The sequence below is a fragment of the Lissotriton helveticus genome, assembly GCF_964261635.1.
Source record: "Lissotriton helveticus chromosome 1_1 unlocalized genomic scaffold, aLisHel1.1 SUPER_1_unloc_35, whole genome shotgun sequence".
NCBI lineage: Eukaryota > Metazoa > Chordata > Amphibia > Caudata > Salamandridae > Lissotriton > Lissotriton helveticus.
In genome coordinates, this window is record NW_027611676.1 from 84,959 (window position 1) to 103,658 (window position 18,700).

Here is an 18,700-nt window from a genome sequence, read left to right on the forward strand (position 1 = left end):
GAGGTTGGTGGCTGCTTGGTTTGGGTCCGATGATTTGGCAGGAGGGTTTTGGTGAAGCGATGTGATGAGCTGGTCGGTGGTAATTTTGTTCCAGTTTCAGCGGGGAATTGGTTGTGGGTGGTTGTGGGTCGTAGTCTTTTTGTAGTTGAAGTGGGTCGTAGTATTTTTGTAGTTGAAGTGAACGCAGCTGTGGTCAGTCCAATGGAGAGTTGTGGTGTGATTGAAGGAGATGTGCTTGCTGGAGGTGAAGATTGGGTCGAGCGTGTGCCCGGCATAGTGGGTGGGGGTGTCAACAAGTTGTTTGAGTCCGAGATTGGCGAGGTTGTCCAGAAGGGTGGTGGTGTTGCTGTTGTTGTTCTTTTCCAGGTGGAAGTTGAGGTCTCCCAGTAGAATGTAGTCCTCGGAGGGGAGGGCGTGTGGGCTGATGAAGTCAGTGATGTCTTTGCTGAATTGTTTGCGGGGTCCTGGTGGTCTGTAGATGAGGGTGCCTCTGAGTGTGGTCTTGGGGTCGGTGTGGATCTGGAAGTGAAGGTGTTCGGCGGCTGCGAGGGTATCGTCGGAGCTGGTCGTGATGCGGATGGTGTTCTTATGGAAGATGGCGATGCCTCCTCCTGTTTGATTGATGCGGTCCTTTCGGATGATCTTGTAGCCGTCCGGGATGGCTATGGCGATGTCGGGCGTTGATGAGGCGTTCATCCAGGTTTCTGTAAGAAAGGCGACGTCTGGCGATGTGGTGTCTAGTAGGTTCCAAAGTTCAATGGCGTGTCTGTGGACCGAGCGGGTGTTGAGCAGGATGCACTTCAGGTGGTTAGTGTCGGAGCTCTGTTTGGAGTTTGTGGATTTGGTGTGGGTTCTGGTGTTGTCGAACTTGTAGGAGTGGCAGGTGAAGGGTCCATGGGTGTGTCCTGGGGCGGCTTGGTAGCAGTTTGGGAGTCGGCCAGGGTTAAGTGCTGAGAGGGTAGCGGTGTCGTACGTAATGCGGGTGGAGTGTATTTTGCGAGGGCCAGGGGGTTTGGCGCTGGGCGTGGTCCAGGCGCGGACGGGCATAGACGGGCTTACCTTTGGCGCACCTTCAGCGCGCATAGGGCGTGTCCGCTGCGCGTGAACGCTGCGCGAAAGTGCATCTGTCATAAGTGGATAGTGAAGGGGGGCGGAGCGAGGGAGGAGCCGCTGGGAGGCGGGAGCGGGGTGGAGAGACGGGCTAGGAGGCACAACAACAACAAAATGGCAGCAGAAAACAAAAGCGAAACAGGACGAGATTGGGGCACAATGAGGAGTATAGCTATGGGCAGTGGCACTGGCACAATCAGTCACTAATTAATTTACCAATTAATGCGAGCAATGTAATGGTAGTAATCGGCAATAGAGCGCTACGATGATAGTCAGGCACAACAATTTATAAAGGCAGTGCGAGCACAGCGCTATGATATTAGTCAAGCACAACAACTTTTAAGGCAATGCGAGCACCGCGCTATGATAATAGTCAGGCACAACAGTTTTAAAAGGTAATGCGAGCACAGCGTTACGATGATAATCAGGCAAAAAGTCAAGCACAACAGCTTTTAAGGCAATGCGAGTACAGCGCTAATATGATAATCAGGCACAAAAGCTATGAAAAGCAATGCAGCAGTGAGCAATATATCGCTAAGATACTCAAGTGGCCAGGGAGCGTGTGGGAGCGACCGCTTCTGAACGAGTCAGGACGGTCACAGCGCTTCAGCAGACGGGACGATCCTGAACTACCAGAGGGAGGGAGGAGCAGCTGGGAGGCGGGAGCGGGGGGGGGAGAGACGGGCTAGGAGGCACAACAACAACAAAATGGCAGCAGAAAACAAAAGCGAAACAGGACGAGATTGGGGCACAATGAGGAGTATAGCTATGGGCAGTGGCACTGGCACAATCAGTCACTAATTAATTTACCAATTAATGCGAGCAATGTAATGGTAGTAATGGGCAATAGAGCGCTACGATGATAGTCAGGCACAACAATTTATAAAGGCAGTGCGAGCACAGCGCTATGATATTAGTCAAGCACAACAACTTTTAAGGCAATGCGAGCACCGCGCTATGATAATAGTCAGGCACAACAGTTTTTAAAGGTAATGCGAGCACAGCGTTACGATGATAATCAGGCAAAAAGTCAAGCACAACAGCTTTTAAGGCAATGCGAGTACAGCGCTAATATGATAATCGGGCACAAAAGCTATGAAAAGCAATGCAGCAGTGAGCAATATATCGCTAAGATACTCAAGTGGCCAGGGAGCGTGTGGGAGCGACCGCTTCTGAACGAGTCAGGACGGTCACAGCGCTTCAGCAGACGGGACGATCCTGAACTACCAGAGGGAGGGAGGAGCAGCTGGGAGGCGGGAGCGGGGGGGGAGAGACGGGCTAGGAGGCACAACAACAACAAAATGGCAGCAGAAAACAAAAGCAAAAGAGGACGAGATTGGGGCACAATGAGGAGTATAGCTATGGGCAGTGGCACTGGCACAATCAGTAACTAATTAATTTACCAATTAATGCGAGCAATGCAATGGTTGTAATGGGCAACAGAGCGCTACGATGATAGTCAGGCACAACAATTTATAAAGGCAGTGCGAGCACAGCGCTATGGTATTAGTCAAGCACAACAACTTTTAAGGCAATGCGAGCACCGCGCTATGATAATAGTCAGGCACAACAGTTTTTAAAGGTAATGCGAGCACAGCGTTACGATGATAATCAGGCACAAAGTCAAGCACAACAGCTTTTTTTTTTTTTTATATATATTTTTATTAATTATAACACAAGAGTAGAAATGTACATTTCGGGTATCGTTGGTATAACATATTACAGTGGCGAACGGGCAGATGAAATGAAGAAATACAATACAATTGTAGGCATCTGGAAAGTATCAATACCAGCCGGAGCTGGGTCAAAACAATACAAGACAAATAATCATAAGCAAACATTATCAGAACCTGCCCACCAAGGATACAGGATATAAAAATAGACACTCGACACCCGAATATGCATAACAACAGGCTCAGGAGAATATGCCACATCTCTTGTGGAGAAGGGAAAAGGGAAAAAGATAGGTCATAGAACAAAAGAAAGGAAAAATAAACCCCCCCCCACAACCCCACACCCTGCACCCCTGCAGATGGCTACGACCTAACCCCACTAGCAGTGTGCCTGTCCCCCCCTAAACTACACCCCAAGGAAGGGAAAAGACGGAGGAGGAATATATTACGACATAATGCGGGCTCCCGGACTCCCCTCCCCCCCACCGCGAGCAGATGTTCCCCACCATGGTACTAAGAGAGGTAAAGCAGGCTTATAAGCAAACTGATAGGGAAATCACCAAGAGAGAAAAGACCATCCCGCCCAGCCCCAGATATCACAGAGGCAGCAAATCCCATTGTCGAACACAGTCAGTACACCAAAGCCAGAAAAGCAGAATCCCATATGGCCCTCACTCCCACCGATACCACCCAGCAGTGTCAAAGGAAGTCTCTGTACAGAATTAAAGCAGTCAAGTTCAACCCTGGCCTCTACGATCCATCACACAAACCCTCTCCGATAGGACCAACACAATAGCAAAAGAGTCAAAACGTTGTAGAAAGGGGAGAAGATCAATATAGCATGAAAGTGTCAGAAGAGTCAAGTCTCGAAGTCTATCAGGAATACGAAAGTCAATCCAAAGAATATCGATGGAGGTCTCCAGAAACGAAGAAAGAAATAAGTCCTGTGAGGGCGATGACTTTGTCGAGCTCGCTGGCTGGTCAGGGGCTCCAGTCGCGGGTCGCTGTAGTTGCGTAGATACAATAGGCGTCAGATTAGAACGATGCTCGGGGTTCTCCTCCCGGATAAAATCAAACTTCGCGGGGGTCACCATATGTTGCGGGTCTGACTCTGGGCTAGGGTCCGGTCTCGAACAAATAGTCTCGATGCGTACGGTTAGGTTGTGGAGAGCAGCCTCCATTTGCCAGTGAAGAGCCCCGATGGCGGCCATTACGGTCCCCAGTGTTGGTCCACACGTCGTCCGATCCATCTCCGCTTAATCGATGACAAAGCAGGTCATCAACCCCAGAGGCCGGCTACTCCGGGGAAACCAACTGGAGTGAGGTGGGCGAAGGCGACTGGCGACTTTCAGACTGTGCGCTCTTTACCCCGCTGCCGAGAGCGGGGGCCCCCCCGCGGACCCCGAGGGCTGCAGCAGGGTCCCAGGAACCGGACCCCCACTCACTGCGGCATCCACGTCTCGTCGCCGTCTGGCCAGTATACGCAGGGACTCGAGACCACCACCAGGATCGAGAATTCGTGTCACTCCAATGAGACCGGACCCTGCCAGGTATCCGCGGCTGATGTTGTTCAACTGAAACCCGGCTGGGTCAGTACTCGAGGCCCCGGCTCACAGACTGGAGGAGGCCCGAAAATGGCAGACGGTGTAACTTCGTCAAAAAAGGTGATAAAGACTCCGGGATTGCGCTCCTGGACTCAGAGACGATTCAGACACACTGGAGTCTGGCGGGAGGTCAGGATTAAGTTCAGGATATGTCCGCCAGCGACGGAGGTCGACGGAGCCGGGAGCTTATGCGGCCATCTTGGTTGCTAGCGTAGCTCCTCCAAGCACAACAGCTTTTAAGGCAATGCGAGTACAGCGCTGCTATGATAATCAGGCACAAAAGCTATGAAAAGCAATGCAGCAGTGAGCAATATATCGCTAAGATACTCAAGTGGCCAGGGAGTGTGTGGGAGCGACCGCTTCTGAACGAGTCAGGACGGTCACCCATTACACCCTTGCAGCGCTGCTCTCACACCAGCTACAGTTCTCTCACCTCTCGCAGCCCACTCTCACCCTTAGCAGCCCCCCTCAAGCTTTGAAGCCATCGCTATTGCGTATTTATCTTACGCAACTAATAACCATTGACAAAGCCAATAGTCCTGGCTTGTAGTAGATGTAATGTTACTTGTTGTATATGGATGGAATGGCGAAGCAGCAAAATACCAGTGGGGTGACACACTATGCAGAGCATGGATTTTCAGTTTGGGTTTTTAAGCCACGCCCTTCATTACGTCGACCACGTCCCTCTGGGAGTCATCACAAGGTTTTTCATTCCACTTAAAGCCCTTCCTCCGGTATAGTGACTTCCTGCTGAACAGGGAGAACAAGTTCACTCAGACTTTGCAGTCAGCTCCAGAGAGACTAATCCATGCCCGGGCCCCTCATCCATTGGCACCTTGTGATTCTTACAGCGTTACAGTTCATATCTCATTCCCCTTATTGGATTTTGTCATTTTAGTGTCATTTAGTTCAATACATTTTACTTTTTTTTCTATTTTGGTTTGGGTTTTTTATTGTTTTGCATTTTGATTTTTACTTTTTTGGTTTCTGCATAAATATTTGACATATTACCTTAAGTTAAGCCTGCCTGTTCCGTGCTTAGGTATCAGGGGTTGATCCTAGGTTAATTGAATGGCTTTCATTCTGACAACGGTTGTGATTGTTCCTCATCTACCGTAAATATTAATTCAGTTTCTTACAGAAACTATCTGAAATTATCTGCAAAACAGACAGGTGATAACCTACCAGGCTTGAACCACCCTGTGGACAAACTGGAATATGGGAATAGTATTGTGTGGCAATAGAACCTCTAAAAAATTCAGCTTGGAGATGAACCAAGAATCACGCTTGAATGTCACAACTTTTTAAAACAAGGTAGTCAGGAAAGTTTGGCGAATATATTGCAGCTCTTTGCATTTTGGCAGCCCCAAGCAAATTTGAGAACAGAGTGGATGTATGTAGCAGAGATGAGTCTGTTCACCCAATGTGAGTGGTGAGATCCGCTTTGCTGGTCTGCCTGAAGTTATGATGCTGCTGACAGTGGCCTGTCTGCTAATAGCGATGGCATGACTGGTGGATCTATGAAGCCAAATAAGAGAAAGTTATCTTCCGACACCACAGTCTTCGTGACTGAGACCAGTAATACTGAAGACTCTGAGACTCACAGCAGTAATTTCTCCTTTCAGAGCGTTATTGCTGCAGATGGAGTGAAGCCAGAAGCAAGCACATTACTAAGGTACCAACAACGTTTAATATTGTTCATTTATATTAACAGCTTCTCTTTTGCAGCTTTTGGAAATGCATTTTCTAGTTTTGTTGCTTTTTGGTTAGTTTTTTATTGTAGGCTGTTATCTTCGGTTTAAAGGGAAAGATGTTGTAGTGTGTGACTGTGGCGTGGGATCAAGAAGAGACCTAACACCAGTTCGGGGTAGGTAAGGTTTTATTTTGGAAAATGTTTTTTTATGGCGGGTTGTCAGGGTGTCTCTCTGAAAAGCTCTGGGGTCCGTGATGGTGTCTGGTTATGGTCTTGTTTCCAGATGGTTAAGAAGCAGACTTCAGGGGATGTTCCGTTCTTCCTAACTCCTCGTTGGACTCCGCCAGGGAAAAGAAACAGGTACAGATCGTCAGGATATGTACTCTATCTGGACTCTCCCACAGGGAACCGGGCAAGTGCAGGAGACACCCGTGCTAAGGTGCTAAACACTTTATTAAACGTGTGAGGGTGCAGAGGCTTGATTACTGGTGAGGAGGGGTATATTTACACGGTGAGGACAAAGAAAGGTTGGGCAGATATTCTGGCACACACGCGGCTACCGTTTAGAAGAACCCCGTCTTCCTACCCAGCCTGCAAAACGCTGCCGTACCTGTTGTAGCCACACTCCTCCCTCGGGAGTGTGGCACGGCGATTCACGGATCCAGTGGCCTCCTGGCTTACTCCTGTCGTCCTCGGGTTCGCCTTCAAAAGCTCCGTTCTCTGCTCCTCCGGGCCGCTCTCCCACTCTCGATCCTCGGTCGGTGACGTCACATGCCACGACAACTTCTTCTGTGTTTTTACCCACTAGGAATCCCGCGTCGTCATCAGGGGAAGGAGCTGCGTACTTGTGTGTCTTCCAGTTAAAGGGGGCGTCATCCAATTCGTCGGCTAGTTCCCAGGAACAGGCTTCTCCCCTGTTCGAGTCATGCTGATAATGAGGCAGAGAGGGGGAGGACGTTAGTTCACTACGCCACCACTCAACATTATCCGGTTCTTTTCCTCCCGTCCCCTGCCCAGTGTTACAGTGACCTTAATGCTGCAGTTTGCATTTCATTACTATCATTTGCTTACTCTGGAGAATCTCCAGGGTGTAGGAGGTTTGCTGTTTCAGTTATTTCTTCAGCTTCTGGGCAGTTATCACTCTGTGGCGATCTGTGGTCCTGTTTCTCTGCTCTTCTTGTAGTAGCTCTTATCAGAGCTTCATCCATCCGCCAACGAATAATAAGATGCCAGGCATCACCCAGCACACAACACAGACTATGTTGGGCTACGTCTATCTTCTCGGTGCAGTTAGAGCGAGGATAAAGTTCTCCGGACCCATCAGGCTGTGCATGTAACATAAGGGCTTAAGATGAAATGAAGAGCTTATATCCTTCCTGAGTGGCTCCAGACTGCTGTGTGCAGACCCGATAGCTGGCAGCACCCTGGAGTATGTATGTATAAATCAGATTATGTTTGAAGTAACCTGCAATATAGTGGCAGGCAGCACCCTGCCATAGAGTAGGATTTCTCATAGTATTTTATATCCTAACACATTAATGGAGATTGTCTTTTAACAGACAGAAGAACAACACTGACCACACATTTTTCTGGGTTTGTCTTTAAAATGACGTACACATTAGGAATGGCATTTCGTTCTGCTGGAATAATAACACAAGTTATCTTGCACTCTATGTTGTTGCATGAATTGTAGGCTGCAATAAATTCCATGTTTCATTCCAACAAGCTTTCTACAGGGCACATACATGATTTGCTGCTGTAGAGAAATAATGCTCCTGTGTACTGTGGCAGACTCAGAAATATTGAAAAACTTCATGATTTATCTTTCAGTACTTCCTACTAAAATCTTTCACTTTTTGACTCCTACATTTAGCAGAAACATAACTTAGTACCATTAAAATAGTTGTGAAGGGGAACATTCATGTGGGGTTAGGACTGGCTCGACAAAGTGCTTGCTGACTTGGAGGAGTATTGCCTGGTCCGGTGTGGAACCAAGCCAGCGAGGCTTTGCTGCAGGCTCATTTGCCCTGATAGCTGGTCAACCGTTTGAGGAGGAGGAGGTGAAGAGCTGGCTAAGTGTGCCATGAGGCTGGCATTTCAGTACATCCCTGAGAAGTGAGCTTTGAGTCGATGTAGTGTTCCTCTTATACCCCGTGCAATTCATTCTCTCCAAAGCCTCAAGAATTCCCGGGTGTGAAGGGCGGCTGATTCTGATTGGGTGCTTGATAGTTTTCCATAAACTCATGTTCTTGATTGTTCATGTTTGTCAGTAGTTAATGAAACACACCCAAGCGTTTTATCTCTTCAGTTGACACAAGCTGCAAAACAGGTTTCTTTCTCGTTGCAAGAAAATACGAACGGCCAACGAGCCTCTGTCTGTCAAAAAATGGAATGGCTGAGGAATTGTCATTCATCTCACTGCTAAGCAGAGCAGTGTCCTGCTTCACCCTCACTCAGACCTCTGATTTTAACTAACATCGCTTAGAACACTGGGACTTTAGAACCCATCCTTTTAATGAGAAAAACAAAACTACAAGTCCCATAAGCAATAGTGGTGTAAGGTGTCACGCATGACCTGGGGCAACATCGATTCAGCACATCCAGTTCCATTTTTTAAGTATTTGACATAATATTGAATTTATAACCTTTGTTTTTATGGTCATGAGTCACCAGAATACTAAAAACTTCTTTTATTTTCAGGGTCAATTAAGTAATGGTCACCAGCTTGGAAGCTCTGTTAATTCTTCAGTATTTGTCATTGATCTCCACGTGTGGCTGGTTTGGGTCTGCCCCTGCATCGTTCCCGATAACTCGCACAGGTAAGGAGCTTGTAGCAGCAACATGATAACCTTATACTCGTCTGTAAGAAGTGCACTCTGAGGCAGGTATCCAATAATTTTTGTGAAACAAGCAAGCGCCAATATCTGCTATGTACATTTGTTAAAATAAAACACAAACAAATCACAGAATACTGTTCCGGAGGTTCAGTCCCAGAGTCATTATCTGTAACTGAATGCAGACACCCTAGGAAGCAGGTGCTTTTAAGACAAGTTGCGTTCACTCACCTGATGGTGACATGCGGCGCTACAATGCCTGGTGGGCACCACCAGAGGGCACTTTGTCGGAGATCTTTTATTAAGTATGCCGGATGAGCATAGTAGGACAGAGGATGTTGTGTCATAAGATGTGAGATTGGTGAAAGCCTGAATATAAGATCAACTATCGACCAGTTGCCACAATATAGTTAATGTGATCTTCCTCGTCCATGTTGAGATTAAAAGCAGTGGCAGAGAAATTGAGGAACTAATGGCCCCTATCACTGTGTGAAAGTTTAGAATACCTATGGACCTGCTGGTAAGCTGGGGTCTATACTTCAGGTCAACGTTTTTCATGCCTTGTGTAGTCATGGAGCAATCTGTTGGCATTTCATCAGGACCAAATATGGGAAAATGGGTAAATGTGACCTAATCTTCTCCACAGGGTGAGGAGCTCTGTAACTCAAAGCCCTGCACCGTGCATAGGTGATAAGGTGTCTATTAACATCTTACTGCCACAGGTGAGCGCTGTCTAACAGGGTGCACTAGATACGGTAACCCTCCTAAAATTCAGGACATACTGACTTATCCAATAACGAGGACGCCGCATCAGAGGGCAACTGGTTTGAAAAGCACATGCTTCCTAGGGTTCCTGCGTTCAGTTAGAGATAATGTCTGTGGGACTGAACCTCCAGAACAGTATACTGAGAGTTGATTTATATGAAGAATGTGTATACTGGACTGTCATTTTCCTCAGCATCTCTTGTGCTATGTAAAATAAAACACAACACTCCGGGAGGCCAACAAATCTATCATACATTTAATGCAAAAATAGCAAAAGGCCAAGCAAACTAACAAGTGACAATTGTCTTTGCAATGGACGAGAGCATCCACCCTAAAGCAAGTTGGAGTATATAATGCTAATGCTCCCCATGTATTTTTATACACTTTTCTCCTAATACAAGTCAATGAAACATGAACACGTGATAGAAGCAGCTACTGAAAAAAACACTAATGAGTAGGAGGTAGGATCTTCTCTCGAGAGGAATGTGAGGAGTCCATGAGGTGCAGATCAAAGATACACAGACAAGCTGCAGAAGTCACTGTTTCTGGAAATAACACTTCTGTTTGTCCATATTCAATTTACTAAATTGAACAGGAGCTCGCACAGCTGAGGGTGATCAGGGTAGTGTCTTTTAGACAATGAGTGTGCAGCAGAGGAAACACTGTCTGCGCCGGCAGTGTGAAAACCAAGGTACTCATACAAAGCTCACTCAGTTGAGAGAGCACCTCTGCGCACAACGGTAGAGACCAAAAAGGTCTAGTTCTTTTTAAACAAAAATTTAAGAGTGTTGATTCAATGTGAGGTATTCATCAGCTTTCACATTTTATTCATGATTTTGAAAGTGAGAATCAAGGTAGTAATCCAAACGAATATCATTCCAACAGTAAGTATGTTCCAAACACATAATCACGTATCCCGATGCATTTCGGGCCAAGCCCTTCTTCAGGGGAATACTCTATGAAAACAATCCAAATAAAAACGATTCAGTTTGGTGTAAAAATGAGTTATACTCAATTACATGCGTCGTGCACACTGTGAAAAAACGTGAAATATCATGCAACACGAACTTATACATCAAAAAGGTAGTGTGTCCAAGTGAATAAAGATAATAAGAATAATGCTTAGTAACGGTGCAAGCAGTCATGGCTTCAGACTATCGACACTGTTATATCACCCGGTGAGTAGAAACGGTTGTAACAAAACCTCGTGTAACCCGCTGCGGTAAAAAGTCGGAGAAGAACCAAAGTGCGTGATGGAAACTCAGGGTCAGTGAATGTTAAAAACACCGTGCTCTGAAATCGAAATAAACCAAAATAACATGCCGCCTAATATGTCCCAACTCAGGTACTTACTTCATGCAAACGTTGAACAAGCTCCGCCAAGAGCCGTCAAGTCGGTGAACTGTCAGGAAAGCCGATGTGAGCGCAAACAAAACCCAGAGGTGACCCGCGATTAAACCGGAAATGAACGAGGGACTACAACTCAGGTGTAGCCTAAGGAAGGGTGATAGCCAAGGTGGGGGCCATATTGGAACGGTGAATAAAGCCAAAGAAAGTCAAAATAACATGCAATATGAGAAACGTTGTGACATTAAGGTAACAAAACCTACATGTGCTGAAACACAAGTTCATGAACCAAATTAGAGTACATAAGTAAGTTACAGATAGCACAAAAATTCCATCCGGTCATTAAGACCATGCGGTGCCATGGTGGACATCAAGCGGATCCAAAAGTTTTCTCTTTTTAACAACGTGTTCTTGTTGTTCATGGTTATCTTGACTTGTTCGAGTACTTGAAATTTCAATTGGGCAACACTGTGTCTCTGTTCCATAAAGTGAGTAGCCACACTGGATTTCGAGTTGAATGTCCGTATATTGCTTTTATGTTCCAAAATGCGTGCACGGATTTTTCTCTCCGTGTGCCCAATATAACACTTGCCACAAGGGCACTTCAACATATAGATGACATTGCTGGTGTTGCATGTAGCGTTCACTTTCAGTTTTATGACATGTCCTTTCATGGGGTGAGTAGTTCTGTTGCCAGGGATGCAGTTCCCACAATTACTGCAATTATAACAAGGTTTCAAGCCATTATAAACCAAAGGGGTGGTGATAGACATGGGTTTATTCAATAGTTCTTTGACATTACGGCCTCTGGTGAATGCAAACATTGGAGATTGGTTACATATACCGTTGAAATCAGGTTCCATTGTAAGTATGGGCCAGTGTTTCCGAATGATGTGTTGAAACTGATTCGACAACTTTGAGTGTTTTGAAACTACAACCATGCGATCAGTGGTTTTTTTTGGTTTGGGTTTTAGTAGTTGAGATCTCACACATTTATCAGTTCTCTCCATGGCTAGATCCAAGATGGGTGTGGGGTACCCACGTGCTTTAAGTCTCTCCAGGGTGTTTTTAAGGGCCTGTTTACATTCGTGATCTTTGGAAACTATACGTTTTACTCTTAAAAGCTGAGCAAAGGGTAGGTTGTTCCTGAGGCTAAGTCGATGAAAACTACTGTAATGTAGTATGGAGTTCCTGTCCGTGGGTTTTCGATATATGGTTGTTGACCAGTCATTAGGGTCTCGATGTATTTCCACATCCAAGTAGTGGACACATTTATCACTGTACTCCCAGGTAAACTGAATACGTTGATTGACATTGTTCCATGATTCCAGAAAGTTGACCAGAGTTTCAGTGGAACCTTCCCATAATAAAAAGACGTCATCAATGTACCGTAGGTACAGTTTGCCATGTTGTATCCAGTTGCTTTGGCTCAGTATATGTGACTCTTCAAATACTTTCATGTAGATGTTAGCGTAGCAAGGAGCGGCCGAATTTCCCATAGCCGTACATATTCAATTTACTACAAGATGCAGGAAAGTGTGCAGATGGACATCACTAAATAAAATGGTTCTGAGCCCTAATAGAATCATGTAACTTTGCAGGCATATTAAGGCGAACAGTCACATCAAATTAATACAAGAATATTGTAATTTGATAATGTAATATATCAATGCACGTTGTGGCATTCATGTGTAACCAATTATCGGTATTAAAGAAACCAGTATATCCGGTTATGCTTTCTCAATTCATTCTTCCTAGAGGCCACCACTGCTGCTATCCAGCTGTATTCAGCAGTGCCTCCTGTGACCTGGAATCCTGCATTTAATCAATACCAAAGGTCGTCAATGCTTCTAGCCAACTCCGGTCACTGGTGCCACTCGCACCCCACCACCCTTGGGCCTGTTATTCTTCTAGCCAGCTCCAGTAAGTAGTGGCCCCTTGGACCTGTATGTAAGCCTACCAGCCAGCTCCTGTTAGTACTGGCCCCTGGGACCTGATATCATTCTAGCCAACTTGAGTCATTAGTAGCACCTTGGGACTAGTGATCATACTAACCAACTTCAGTCAGTATTGCCCCCCTGAGAGCTATTATCTAGCTAGGTAACTCCAGTCAGTAGTGACCCCTGTTCCTTAGATCCTGCAAATATTCAAAACCAGAGGTTAACTCTACTGCCAACCAGGTCCAGTCAATATTGACATGCATTGTTACCCTGCCTGTAATGAATACCAGAGGCTAGCGTTGTTGCTAGCCAGCTCCAGTCACTAGTGGCCCGTCACATATTATCCTCAATAGGATCAATGCCCAAGGCCTGTGCAGCTGCTAACCTGCTCTAGTCAGTAGTGACCTCCCAGACCTGTTATTCTGCATATAATCAGCAAGGCTTCGGCCCTAGTAACACTCACCCCACATCCTTATGGTATATAAGCAATGTCATTTATTTACATCATACGGTAGGTACCGCACTATAACACATGATCCCAAAAACAAATAAAATCAAAAATTGCCTAACCATTCAGCACTCCACCTTGTCAAAAATGACCAAATCACACCAAGCACTATAGCCTGTCACATCACATGGCACACTCAGCAACAACATGACCAGATACCAAAACAGAGATTTGGGGCCATTAATCCTCTGTTCGAGGCATGTGTGCTGTAGATGCACATGCTTTGCATACTCCTGCCATCTTCAATCAATCATCAGAAAATTTCTAGAGCGCACTACACACCCGCGAGGGTCTCAAGGCGCTGGGGGAGGTTGGCTGCAGCTAGCGGTCGAAGAGCCAGGTCTTGAGTAGACTCCTGAAGGTCTGTGGGTCTTCTGTCTGGTGTAGGGGTAGAGGGAGGGCGTTCCATGTCTTGGTGGCTAGGTGGGAGAAGGATCTTCCCCCGGAGGTGGTTCTGTGGATGCGTGGGACGGTGGCCAGTGAGAGTTCTCTGTTGGGTGTGTAGAATGACAGTCGTCTGTTGAGGTATTCTGGTCCGGTGTTGTGGAGTGCTTTGTGTGCGAGGGTCAGGAGTTTGAAGGTAATTCTTTTGTTGACAGGGAGCCAGTGCAAGTCTCTCAGGTGTGGGGTGATGTGGTCTCGGCGGGGAACGTCGAGGACTAGGCGTGCCGAGGCGTTCTGTATTCTTTGAAGTCTGCTGATGAGCTTGGACGGGGCTCCGGCGTAGAGGTCGTTTCCGTAGTCGAGTCTGCTGCTGATGAGGGCGTGGGTGACGGTTTTCCGTGTGTCTGTAGGGATCCATCTATAGATCATGCGGAGGGTGTAGAAGCAGGTTGAGGAGACTGCGTTGATTTGGTGCCATCTTGTGTTGGGTCCGGATGTTTGCAAGTTGTTTTTCTTCGAAGAAGTCTTTCCAGTCACGAGCTAAGGTGACTCCTCCTTTCGGTTATAGTGGGCATGGGCATTGACTCCATTGTTGTTTTTTACCCCAAACTGGTTTGTATGTGTATTGCTGCGCTCCGAAACCGCTACTCTGGTTCCTCTCAGTGCGCAGTCCACTCTACCCTCAACGATATTGATTAGGTACGCGTTTCCCTGTTCTCTGCGTTTCAAATCGATCGACAAACTCTCCATTTTGGATAGAAAACCTTGTGGGCAATCGTTGGGCCTTGCTACATACGGCCAGCCATCTGCAAATGGAACGGACTCCATTCCATTTCTGTCCTGGGTGCCACGCCAAGTACCCTCGCATGACCTACATCAAGTTTGTAACTTATGCCTCTCTCCAGAGCACAAGGAGGAAGACTGCGAAGCTTGTAAGTCGTTTCGGTCCAAGAGGACTCTACCCGATCATCAGACACGATGACGAGAGAGGAAGCGTCAAAGTATTTAACACACTCTTGGATATCTTTGCAGAAGAATCTGACCAAGAAGAGATAGAAGCGTCCTCCGTAGAAGAAGAGGCTTTCTCGATTCCAGAGTCCGATTCCGAGCTCGAAATCTATCTGGAGTCCCAAGATGTGCCTTCGGGACATACTTTCGGGGGAAGAATCTGACCAAGACGAGATAGAAGCGTCTGCCGTAGAAGAAGAGGCCCATCTCTGTGCCAGAGCGCAATCGTTGGGGCATGCTGGGGCAGCCATGTGATTGCAATTTTATGTCATGCCAGTACCATAGGCGACTGACCAAATGTGTAGGTTATCATGCACCCTTTCTGACAACTAAAGTGGCCTAATAAACAGCATTTGGGTGTCAGCTCAATACTTAGTTGTGTGACATGCACCATTTCTTTTACATCTAGTTGCCAGAAGGAGTGTATTGCATCGCAGGACCATGGTTAATGTAAGAAATCAGCCCCCACAGTGTTGCAGCGCAAGCATATATCTGGGCAAGACCCGACCATTCGATGAAGGCCTTGTGACGTTAAGTAGGTTCTTTGCAGAAAATTATAATGTATCAGTCGAAAATGTGCATTACTGGAAACCATGCGTGTCAGTTCACAGGCCCGCTACCAGTCTTGATCTTCCATTGGAATGTCAAAGTCTAAATTCCAGGCCTCTCGGACCCGTGTGTAGTGCCTACTGTATCTGATCGCATTGTACTGTAAAGATGCATAATTAGGTGTCTACACGCACCATAGGTTAGCAGTGTCTCCAGGGTTTGAGTATGCAGCGGAGCGGTCGCAAAGCATGGCCAGGTGTGCTTAGTTACGAATGCCAAGCATCACATGTTGTAAAAATTGCCCCTGGCTTAGACAAAACTCTTTGCGGGCATGTTTAAGGCGATAAGTCTCATCTGGGTACAATTCACCCTATTGCTCGCATCTCCCTCCCTCCATGCCTAGAAGGACATACTGAGTGCTATCTGCCTGATTGGTTTTAATATCCAGATTGGGAGCTCCCTATGGAATGGTGCGCGCTTAAGTACTCTCACTACAAACCATTGCCATACTCTGGCCGCCTGTCGCACAATATATGGAGTATCTCTCGGTGTACCTGATTCCTCTATTAACAGCTCTGGAAGACAACCTGCGTCCACCATTCCCGCCAAGAGCCACATTTCCCAACTAGGGAGCGATCGAGCTGCGTGTTGCAATTGAACGGCATAATATTAGGGGTCGAAATGTGGGACCTCCAATCCCCCACTGCATAAGTCCTGGTCAGTGTGGCCAAAGCCACTCTGCTATGTGTAATGGCCTTGTTGAAAGATTTAACAAGACCATTAAGGGCATGATTGGTGGACTTCCTGAAAAACTCAAAATAAGATTGGATGTCTTACTTCTAATCCTGCTTTTTGCCTATTGGGAAGGGCCTTAGAAGGGAGTGGGATCCTCCTTATTTTAGCTTCTGTTTGGGTTTCCTGTCGGGACTACTGTGCCTTGTGAAGGAGGGATTGGAGAAACCTCTTGTTGAACCTTAGCAGATATAGTGGACTCTGTGCTTGGCTTTTGCTCCAGGATGTATGAGTACGTGGAAAAAGCAAGCAAAAACATTGAGGACAGCCTAGAGCTCCAGAAGCTCTGGACATGCTAAAAGGCTGCTATGGTTGAGTTCCAGCCAGGGCAGATGCTGTGGGTTTTGGGGCTGTGGCTCCTAGGACTCTGCAAGGTAAGTGGAGTGGACCCTACCCTACCCTAGAACGAAAAGGGGCGGTCACCTACCTGGTAGACCCTGGCTCTGACAGGAACCCCGATAGTGTCATTCATGTCAACCGACTCACACCCTACTATGACATGGCAGATGTGACCATGCTCGTGGTTACAGATGAGGATCAGGAAGCAAAGAGTGAACCTGTCCCTGACCTGTACAGCAATCCAAAAGATGGGTCAGTGGAAGGTGCAGTCTTGTCAGACACCCTACCAGCCCATCAGGAGACTGATTGCAGACAAGTCCTAAATCAGTTTGCTGGGCTCTTCTTTTTGACCTCCCGCCAGACTCGCTGATGTACCCATGATGTAGACGCTGATGAAAGCCTACCTGTCGAGAATAAAATATACAGGCAGACTGAACATGTGAATGAGAGCATCAAAGCTGAAGTAAGCATGATGCTGGAATTGGGAGTTCTAAAGCCTTCTGAGAGCCCCTGGACCTGCCGAGTTGTCTTAATCCCCAAGCCTCATAACCAGGATGGTAAGAAAGAAATGAGGTTTTGTGTGGACTATTGGGGCGTGAATGCTGTGACCAAAAGCAATGCATACCAAATTCCATGGGCAGATTAACTTATTGACAGGTTGGGAGCAGCCAAGTATTTGAGTACGTTTGATCTCACTTCAGAGTACTGGCATATAGGTCTGACTCCAGGAGCAAAATAAATATCTGCATTTTCAACCCTAGATGGGTATTATCAGTTCACTGTAATGCCCTTTGGTTTGAAAAATGCACCTGCCACTTTTCAAAGGTTGGTGAACTAAGCCCTTGCTGAATTGGAATCCTTGAGTGCAGCATATCTACACAATATTGCTGTTTTTAGCTCTACCTGGCAGGATCACCTGATCCACCTTAGGAAAGTACTGGAGGCTCTGAGAGGTGCAGGCCTCGTTATCAAGGCATGCAAGTGCAAGATAGGGCAGGGAAAGGTTGCATACTTGGGTCACCTTGTGAGTAGAGGCCAGGTTCAACCCATACAACCCAAGTTCTCTTCCAGGGGATCCTCATCAATAGTCATAAGCACTGAATATTCCCGCCCACATGCGGGGACCCCGGAAATATTATAAAAATATATATGTAAATCACATATAACTAGCTCGACATATATGTATGCACATATATAATTTTTTCTCACACCAATGCAGCCCCAAAACTGAGGTTAAACAATGTAATTACTCATACATGTACTAAATTATCAAGCAAATAAAAAACATATTAGGTCAAATGGCCCTTGAACTCTGTGTTTTAAGTAGCAAAATACTCATAAATCATGAAAATTGCTAATAAATAGACATTGTTAGCCCATAGGCTGCATTGTTAAAGCAAAAGCATAGAAAATGAAACCATTTTCAACAAATAAAACTGGCACCGTGCCGTTAAGGCAGCTATGACCCCTGGCTTCCCATCGTGCCTCAGGGGTGACAGTTAGGACAGTTGTTCTTTCCAGCTCCTTCAGTCAGGACCCTGGTTTAACAGCTCCTCCCTTTTTTGACTTTCTGTCAAAAAATACTAGGGATTTTCCTCAATTTTTACTTTCACTTGACGTCTTTTAAGCTTAGAGTGTTTGTGCTGCCTTTTTTGACTTTCAAAAAAAGAATATTTTTGTCAAAATGCCTTCTATTCTTGACACCTGCCCTTCCTGTGGGAAGAAGAAGGCCAGGACCTGTGTGTATCCTCTGTCTCTGTGAGACACACTCTGCAGACCCTTGTGAACACTGCAAGAATCTTTCTAGGAGAACCCTCAAGGATAGAGAGAGGATAAGGATCTATGGCCTCTCTGAAAGAGGTAGGCCTCCTGAGAGACGGAAAAAATGAAGGACGCAATCGACGTCGAGAGAAGTCCCGACTTGTTCACTTTCGGCGTCAGGATCAGTGTCGAAGCTTCCAGCGGCGACGAAGACGACGTCGAAGACGAGTCATCTTCCTTCAATGATGAAGACTTCAGCGTCGAGATCCAAGGTACCTCCGCTGACGTCAACCGTCGACGCAGCATCATAGGCCTTCGACGGCGAAGCTTTCTCCGTTGACGCCTAGTCATAAGTGTTCGACGTCGAGGCACACTCTGGCGTCTCACCACCGG

General features: G+C 46.5%; 1 protein-coding gene across 4 annotated transcripts in view; it reads left to right on the plus strand.

The window, feature by feature from the left end:
- The window catches only part of LOC144805954 (uncharacterized), a 53,865-nt gene that overhangs the window by 11,249 nt on the left and 23,916 nt on the right, over positions 1-18,700 (plus strand). For 3 of the 4 annotated variants that reach the window (XM_078672415.1, XM_078672417.1, XM_078672418.1), the window contains exons 2-3: positions 6,013-6,062; positions 8,781-8,899. The gene's annotated coding sequence lies outside the window, so the exon portion shown is untranslated. The remainder of the gene's footprint in view (positions 1-6,012; positions 6,063-8,780; positions 8,900-18,700) is intronic. The other variant, XM_078672416.1, reaches the window with a different exon arrangement.